This window comes from Parambassis ranga, unplaced genomic scaffold, assembly GCF_900634625.1.
Source record: "Parambassis ranga unplaced genomic scaffold, fParRan2.1 scaffold_21_arrow_ctg1, whole genome shotgun sequence".
NCBI lineage: Eukaryota > Metazoa > Chordata > Actinopteri > Ambassidae > Parambassis > Parambassis ranga.
Window position 1 is genome coordinate 4,653,949 of NW_021144767.1, and position 9,602 is coordinate 4,663,550.

Genomic DNA, 9,602 nt, shown 5'->3' on the forward strand with positions numbered 1-9,602 from the left:
CCTGACAGACTGGAGGTACAAAACATGTCATGAACTCAAGAAGAAAGAAGGAAAATCCAACAGATCTTCAACATGAACATGAAGCAGAATTTAACTGATGATCAAAAAGCTGGATCCTGACCTGAGAGTCTCCAGTCTGCAGTCTGGACTCTTCAGTCCACGAGACAGCTGCTTCACTCCTGAATCCTGCAGGTCGTTATTATCCAGATCCAGCTCTCTCAGACTAGAGGACTGGGAGCTGAGGACTGAGGACAGAGCTTCACAGCTTCTCTCTGAGAGGTTACAGCTGCTCAGCCTGAAAGAAATGAAATGTGTACATTTAACAATACTGAATAATTGTAAGAAGTAGAGCAGTGCAATGAAAAAAACAATTCTACAACATGAAAGGACACTATTGTCTAACCTTAGTAATGTCAGTGGTTATAATTTGTGAATTATGTTTGTACCTACTTTATTATTAATCATCGGCGAATCATCAAATTAATCCTTACTGACACATAGTGACTGCTGCAGTGCATGAACTGAATGAGCGAATGAATGAATGCATCAATAACCAGTTACAAAATTTGTTCTAAATAATGAAAATCAAGGTGTCAATGTTTTATTGTTCATATAAAAATCAACCATGTTTGAAATGGTTCATAAATCCACCTACAGAACTTTGTTGGAGGCTTTGACCACTGGCAGCAGCCTCAGAAGAGCCTCCTCTGAAGCAGAGTATTTCTTCAGGTCAAACACCTCCAGATCTTCTTCTGATGACAGTAAGATGAAGACCAGAGCTGACCACTGAGCAGGAGACAGTTTATCTGTGGAGAGACGTCCTGATCTCAGGGCCTGTTGGATCTCCTCCACTAGAGAACGATCATTCAGTTCATTCAGACAGTGGAACAGATTGATGCTTCTCTCTGCAGACACATTCTCACTGATCTTCTTCTTGATGTACTGGACTGTTTCCTGATTGGTCTGTGAGCTACTTCCTGTCTGTGTCAGCAGGCCCCGTAGAAGAGTCTGATTGGTCTCCAGTGAAAGACCCAGGAGGAAGCGGAGGAACAAGTCCAGGTGTCCATTTGGACTCTGTAAGGACTTGTCCACAGCACTCCGGTGGAGGTGTTTTAGTTTGGATTTGTGTCTAATGACTTTAGACCACCAAGATTGTTCCAGCAGGTTGACAGCAGAGCTGATGAAGGTCAGATGGACATGAAGAGCAGCCAGAAACTCCTGAACACTCAGGTGGATGAAGCAGAAGACCTTGTCTTCCTCTTTGAAGAGCTGTGTGAACACTCCTGATTTCACTGGGGCTGGTTTATCGATGCCACAGTCTGTCAGGTCTGATTCATAGAAGATCAGGTTTCCTTTCTGCAGCTGATCAAACGCCAGTTTTCCCAGAGCCTGGATCATCTCCCTGCTCTCTGGGCTCCAGTGTGAATCTGTCTGAGTTCCTCCATCATACTTTACCTTCTTCACTTTGGTCTGAACCACCAGGAAGCGGATATACATCTCAGTCAGGGACTTGGGCAGCTCTGCTCCCTCTCTGGTTTCCAACATGTCCTCCAGAACTCCAGCAGTGATCCAGCAGAAGACTGGGATGTGGCACATGTTGTGGACGATTCGTGATGTCTTGATGTGGGAGATGATCCTGCTGGCCTGCTCCTCCCCTCTGAACCTCTTCCTGAAGTACTCCTCCTTCTGTGGGTCAGTGAACCCTCTGACCTCTGTCACCACGTCCACACAGTCAGTAGGGATCTGATTGGCTGCTGCAGGTCTTGTGGTTATCCATATGCGAGCGGAACGCAGCAGTTTTCCATTGATGAGGTTTTTCACCAAGATATCGGTGGTGGTGGACTTAGTTACATCAACAAAGTGACTATCATCAACATGAAGGTCCAGATGAAGGCGGCTCTCATCCAGTCCGTCAAACACAAACAGAAGCTTGAATTCGCTCTTGTCGTAGTTGCTGTTTCCTGATGACTGCAGAGCAGTAAAGATGCAATTAAGAGCCTCCTCTTTGATGTCCACAGCCTCTGGGATACATTCATGAATGAGATTTGCCAAACTGAACTGTTTTCCCATCCGTGGATTCAGCTGGCGGAAGTAGAAGGGGAAAATGAGATGCACATCTTGATTGGCTGTTCCTTCAGCCCAGTCCAGAACAAACTTTTGCACCAGGAAGGTCTTTCCAATTCCTGCGATTCCGTTGGTCAGCACTGTTTTTATGGGTCTGTATTCTCCAGAAGGATGTTGGAACATGTCTCTGGGTTTGACAGATTTTTCAGTGTCTCTGGGCCTCGAGGCTTTCTGGATCTGTTGGACCTCATGCTGTGTGTTGTCAGGGCTGGCTGTGATGTATAGCTTTGTGTAGATATCAACCAGACGCTTTTTTTGTATTGCCGAGCCTTCTTGTGCATACAGAAACCTGTCCTGGAAGTGTGATTGGAGTTTCTGTTGGTAATATGTGATGTGATGTGGTTCTGGCACTGGAACCATCCCATCTGTGTCAAAAACAGTGAGTAGGTTAGTGTGTGTACACATACAGGCACTGAGCATTAACTTTTAGAGACAGCCCAGTCTGTTCCTACAAAGCAATACAGATCCATCATTGTCCAAAACACGTCTCTGATGCAGATGATTCAAGATGGGGGACACAAAAGTGCCACACTGTTCGACACCCATAAGAGCCAGAGCCGTGTTCTAATGGGAAAGTGTTAAAGCTACAATCAGAACATCGTATCTGTGTGAATCAAGTTCCTCAGTCCTACTCTTCCTTTCATGATAGGTTGGTGCCCCCTGCAGTGCGAGCATGGAAACAGCAAAACGGACCTGAAAGTGGCAAACCTTTGTCTCTGGATAATGTGGATGATTCTGTAAAGAGGCTGGTGGTTTGTTATGTCATTGTTAGTTATAAGCATGTGTGTGTCAAGGGAAGTGGAAAAAGTGGAAAGAGTTAAACAGTGTTTAAGGTGCTCTGATCACTTGCTTTGTCTTTCAGACTTACGAAGCGATATTTTCGACTGCTTTCTTTATTACCTACATGACATATTAAAACTTCATACTTGTACTTTTACTTACAATACTTGAGTACATTTTAAAGGAGAGACAGCGAGATCCCAAAGTGGAATTTGGTATGCCTCGTCTGCTTTAGTGGCACATACCACTATCGAAGTGGTATGCCCCGCCTAATCAGATAAGCTGGTTTCAGTGTTAGGCTGCAGTTCATGAACTCAGAGGGGAGCAGTGCCCAAATCAACAAACAAAAAGACACTAAAACACACTAAGGTTCCCTAACAAAAGATAAAAAAAATGGCAAAGCTGGAACCTAAAACTCCTGACCCAAAAACAGGAGAACAAAGAAAAAGGGCGTCTCCCTCCTACAAGCTGCAGCTACACATGACAATATATACAGAGCTACTTACAAATGACAATGACTGATCCAAAAGCAAGATGGACTCCAGCTACACAAACACATCAACACAACAGGTACTCAGACACAGACTAAAGACACACAAATCATCTGGCTCATGTGAGAGTGGAAGTGAGGAGGACATGAAACTAAAAAGACACCTGGGACATGCTAGCAGGTCACAGTCCATATTCACTCCAATGACATCACATCCAGACGTTTGATGGACAAAAGCCTTTTTCTTGTTGCATATGTGGGTCAGAACAATAAGGATCCAGTAAGTGTGCAATGACACTGTGACTGAATACAAGAGACAAATGTCCATTAAAGACAGGACTTCTGATGGACTGATAGAACACTGACTCATGCACAATAACATGAGGAAAGACTGAGTCAAACTTACCCTTCCTCACATCAGGTTTTAACGTCTGCTCTCCACCATGGTCCACCCTGCAGGAAGAAACACATTCTGACTGTGTTATATCAAAGGCTGTCATGTGTGTAGCTACGTTGGTTGGCAGCATCAAAACACATGTGAGACAGTGAGTGCGAGACACAAGAGATGGCAGCCAAAAAGAACGTCTATATAAGGAGCTATTCTGTAACGAAACCTGTCAGTCATGTAAAGTTCACTAATGAAATTAGTTCATCATAATAATAACTGATGCATGGCATCTAACAGGCTAATCGCTGCACAGTAGTCCTAACAGTCCTCTTAAGGTCTCCTTTAGAAAACAGGACACTCATAGTATTTCTGACTAAAACCATCTTACATATGTTCACAAAGAAACCAGGGAAGATGAAGCATTTGCTAATGATAATATGGAGTAAGGAGGCATTCAGTTCATGTGTTGTGCTTAAAAATATTGTTCATATTATGATGTTAAAATACATTTTCCTCTGTTTTTTTGAGAGTGAGTGGTTTAAAAAAAAGAAAATGGGAGATGAGTAGTTCTAGTATGGAAAGTAATGGTCCAGCCAAATTGTCTCATGTTAATGTTGATATTTATAATCAGTTAAGCTGATAATGAGAATATTTATAATGATCATTGAGAGGCCATGTTTTACATGGTACATGGTTGTGTATACATGTGTTTATATGTCCTTATCTATATGTAAAGACATATTCTGTTATGAGAATATTATTGTAACCCTATTTTGGCCTATACAGGCCGGGTCTCTTTTCTTTATGTGGATCCCTGGGTTCAAGATCTTTCAGAGCCGAAAACTCTGTTTATATGTAAACGAAGGGAAAAGTAAAGGTAACACGAGTAAAATATAGAATATATATTGTTCCCTCATGATGACACTGGTGTTCAGGCCTGGGTGTCCTCACAGAGCTTACCTCTTATTGAGGTCATCGATGAGCAGCTGCTCCTGCGTCTGGAGGATGTGGTAGAATTTATCTTTGGCCTCTGTTCCAGCTTGCAGGAACGTGTAGAGCTCTCTGACCTTGTCCTGGTTGGTGGGCTGAGCTCTGATCCGATCATATGCTTCCTGCTGGATGACCGAGCCCAAGAGCTGATCCAGGATGGGGTCGATGTTGCTGATTCTCTGGATCAGGTCGGCTCTGTGTTCATCCACAAAGTGTATATCTGAGAGGAGAGCAGAGAAAGATGATGACCTCTGTGGTGTGTTCAGGAACCCCTGCCCTCTGTCCTGTGAGGACTGATGGGCTTCAGGGTGTATAGAACGCTGAGTGCCTGACATTTCCCAGTTTGGGATCAATCAAAGAATAAAGATCATCAGTCTATCAGCTGGTTTATGGTGTGTTCAAGAGGAACTGGTGCTGACCTTTGGACTCTGCCCTCTTTGTGAGGTCAGAGAGGTCAAAGGTCAGGTCAGTAAAAACCCAAATACTCGCACTGAGGTGTGTGTGGTGTACAGAGAGAAGACTGTACTCACGGTCAGCGGGCTTTGCCATCAGTCCAGCTGTGTCTTCAGCTGAAACAGAGAAGGAGACACCGTCAGTGACAGACTCATAAGTGATACAAACTAACAGGGAATGCAACTGTTACCTTAACAAGAATACATTTTAAACCAAACACAACAATATGTAAACGTAATTACATTTATTTGATCCAACAACTCACCAAGTTCACTTTTTGGAGTGTCATCAAAGAACTGTGCATGTCACACAGTCAAGTGCTGCCACCCAGTGTCAGGTATAAGTATCAGATTGGTGATTCAACAGTGTTGTGTTGAATTTACTTAGATGGTTTGTGTTGCTCACTGAGTTCCTTCTGGACAGAGGAATAACCCGCCCGTGAGCAATGCAATGTGTGGCCGTCCAATTAGCAGCAGCACAGTAAAAGCCGCTTTCATTCAGTCATTCTTGTCTGTAATGATGCAGTTTGTACCCAGAAGGGCTCACAATAGGAAAATCAACCTCATTTAAAGTGAGTGTTATATTTATTTTGAATATAATTAAATGTGATGTAACTATTTTTGGTATATACATTTGTGGCAGGTGGCGGTGCAGTGAAGCCATCAGATGGTTCAGGCTGTGTAAAGGCCTCCATCAGCAGTGACAGTTTCTCTGTTTACAGACTGAAGTGGCTCCTTTAACTTGGAGGATGTGGACACAGATGATGTTTCCCTCCCAGTGAATTCACTCAGACATTAAAGGTCTGCTGAAGCTCCCACTGGAGACAAGCGTGCACTTTCATTTCAGAAAGCACAGAGGCAACTTCATCGGGTTCATATAGCAGGAAGCTGCACTCTGTCAGATCTGATTTCATTTTATATATTGTGGATTTATGACCTGTATTTCTTCTAGATACACCCTATGTATTTTATGCATATCTGTACAGGAGGACCGTGGATTCGGGGGGGGGATTCATGTTTGTGCATGTTCATAAAAAATAAAAAAGAAAGAAACAGTATTTCTGTATACACTGAATCTCACTGCCTTGCATCCCCCCAATGATGTCTTTAAAATATAATATATTGAATAAAACATTCAAAATTGCTGAAAATGGTTGAAATAGTTTAGTTGCCCAAAACATTTAACTCCAAGGCCGACTCATATAATGTGTCATTTAACTGGAATTTTTGCAACATTTGATTTATAATAATTGAACTAGTGTCCTGTCTGTTTAATGTGACTCAGCTGAACTAAAACCACCTTCAGTCACTCCGCAGTCTTCCGGGACAGCTCGTAGGACTAAACAAGATGCACCTGAATGCACCATGAAATCAGCAGCGTTGTGGTACCCTTTACCATAAAATCAATGTATTCACACAACAAACTGTACACGTGGACAGAGTGCGGCCACAACACTAGTGTTAATCCCAGAAACAGTCTGATGTGCTAGAGTCAGAGAATAAAGCGACATTTTCTCTGTGAACAGTGAACTTTACAAAAAGAACAATTCCCCACAGAACTGACGTACAATATCGCTCAATCAGTTACAGGGCAGTAAAGATCAATGAGGTGATTCTCACCTGCTGAATCAGTCCTGACTTCCAGAAGCTTCCACCTTCATGTGTGGAGCTGCTCGTTCTGCTGCCGTCTGACTGGAAGGGAAATCAAAAAAGGGAACTCCACAAAAACCATAAAACAGGGAACCTGATACAAACATGTGATGTCAGCAGCTCAGTGAACACGCAAAAGCAGAAAATATGAATACAATTACAAATAAATCATTTCAAAATTAAAAACAACTGTTCTAAAACAAATTTTCTGCACAAACAGAATTTACACTCATGTTATCTCTGTTTTATATTATTGAATAAATGTTATAAAGTTTAAAGGAACACCAACAAAGAAAAAAAAGAGCTTTTAGTCAGAGTTCAGTTCAGTTGTTACTTCCTCATTCACATTTTCACCATTGACATCTGTTATTCTAAAACCTCTCCTATGTGGTTGCTTTTGCTTCATTAGTCACAACAACTCCTCCATGGTATTTCTGTTTGGACTGTAAATATTAAATCAAGAGAGGCCTGTGTAGAGTGTCATTGTTAGTTCTCTGCTGTCAGTTGCTTCATTTCCTCCTGAAGATTTTGCAAACACTCGACTTCCTCTCAGCTTCTGTGTCATACTTCTCTTTAATTTGTTTGACTTCACTGAACTGACCTCGTCTTGGTCACATAGATCCACTTTTCTTATATAAATAAAATATGTACACATACATCAGTGATCTGCACATAATGCATGTGAACGTAGCTATCCCCACAACACAGATGTGTCCCCACGTCTGTGGAACAGTCTGCCTCTTCAAGGCAGATCTGCTCCATCTGTAGAAGAGTTTAACAGCAGACTCAAAACTCATTTGTTTTCCTTGGCTTTTAACACTGAATAGGCAGCTCACCTTGGCTTTCATCCTTTTATCACTATTTTATGCATGTTTGATCTTGTTTACTGTACTTTTATTATTTTACTTTGATTGTATTAATACATGACTGACTCCTGTGTACTGATAGAACTGATCTGACTCCACCCGTCTCCATCATTCATAGAACATAACCTGTATAGCTGCTTCCTGTCATACTGTAAGCACATACATAACAACAGCACAGGATGAATCTATGCATAGAAACAGAGAATCACACAATATACTATAATCATCCATAATTTAATATAAATATTATTAGTGTTTATTTAATTCATGATAGATGCCAATATAATAACTGTAATCAATACTGAACTATAAAATATCTGATCAATGATCAAACTGATATACAGATATTGACAGATTCTCACCTGCTGAATCAGTTCTGACTTCTGAAGTTTCCACCTTCATGTGTGGAGCTGCTCGTTCTGCTGCTGTCTGTCAGGAAATCAAAAACAGAAGTAACGTTACAAAACACAATCACACAAAAACACAGAAATATAAATAAATAAAAATTACTTTTAGTGTTTACCTTTTAACATATGTCCAGCGACCGCAGATGAAAACTAGCCCTCAGGTTGATTCTTGTGCATTTACAGAAATGTTACCGTCTCATCTGAAGCTCCTCCTTCACAGCACTCAACATCTTATCTGAGGGCAGCAGGGGCTGATGGGAGTTTTGAGCAGCTCATCTTCATTTGGCCTCTGCTGCATCACAGTGTCACTAGAGGAAACTAAGGTTCTTCCTGTTAAGTTTGCCTTCAAGTACTTAGCTTGGGGTCAGGCTTTGACCTAGAGACAATTCTGAGTGCTGTATAAATAAAATTGAATTGAATTCATGAAGAAAGGGTTTGCTGTCAGGACCATACCAAACCTCATCCCTCAAAGTGGAGCCACATGAGCGCCAGAGATGAGGTTTGTTTTTCCTGTGGAGAGTCAAATTGTAGATTGTACAGCTCAGAGTGTAGAAAGAACAGAGTCCACATAGTTAGCAAGGACAAAGACTTAAACAGGATGTTGTGGTGTGCTGGCTGCAGCTTCCGCAGCTGCATCTGCTTGTAAATTTCCATCACGTCATCAGTGTGGTTAGTGTTGCTGCAAAAAAAAAAAAAAAAGGTGTTAGAACACGCCTGTGTTTCAACAGGGCCCCAAACTCATTTGCTCATTGCTTCTGTTACAGCAATGGGTTTGGTTGACTGAGCAGATAAGTAAACACCAGGTCTCGTTTCCACAGTGTAAAAGAACTGAAGTCATGTATTGACTCTTTTCACCTACAGTCTGAATAGTCTAGTCAGGTCAGGCAGTCCAAGGGTGGGAGTAGCCTGTAATGCTAGCTGAAGGGCTCGAAATGTGTGACTTTGTCATGTCATGTTAGCATAAATAAGAGCAGAGGGGTCCTGTTTCAATGGATACTGCTGTTGGCAAGGTCTCTGATCAGACTTAGGAAGATGACAGATTCACAAGCTTTGATGAGACCTACATCATATTGATGCTTTCCCCACAGAGTGTCAGCCTCCTCCTGGTAGCAGCTGCATCTGTCTCAGACAGGACGTGAGAGGAAGAAGAAATATAGCATAAGAAAAGATCAATGTTTTTTCCCATCTTTCTAATTCTAGCATGGACAAGTGCCCTTTGAATTCAGATAACATGAACAACATGAACAGATATTACAATCATATCTGACTGTCCTGCTATTGATGTGTATATATCAGTAAAAAGCTGATTAATAACATGACAACAGCCTTAACACACATCTGGAACCTGTCACTTCAAAGCAGCTGTGTTCCAAAGAACACGAACATTGCTAAAGTTACAGCACTGTTCAAAAATGGAAACAAACAGAACTTCACACACTACAGACCGGCCTCACT

At 41.9% G+C, this 9,602-nt stretch overlaps 1 long non-coding RNA gene across 1 annotated transcript; it reads right to left on the reverse strand.

Moving 5' to 3' along the window:
* Positions 1 to 4,970: 4,970 nt before the first annotated feature.
* Positions 4,971 to 7,769, reverse strand: LOC114429825 (uncharacterized). The gene is made up of 3 exons (XR_003669943.1): positions 6,845 to 7,769; positions 5,303 to 5,341; positions 4,971 to 4,992 (listed from the first exon to the last, which is right to left on the reverse strand). It is a non-coding gene; the product is annotated as an uncharacterized LOC114429825 (long non-coding RNA).
* Positions 7,770 to 9,602: the final 1,833 nt, after the last annotated feature.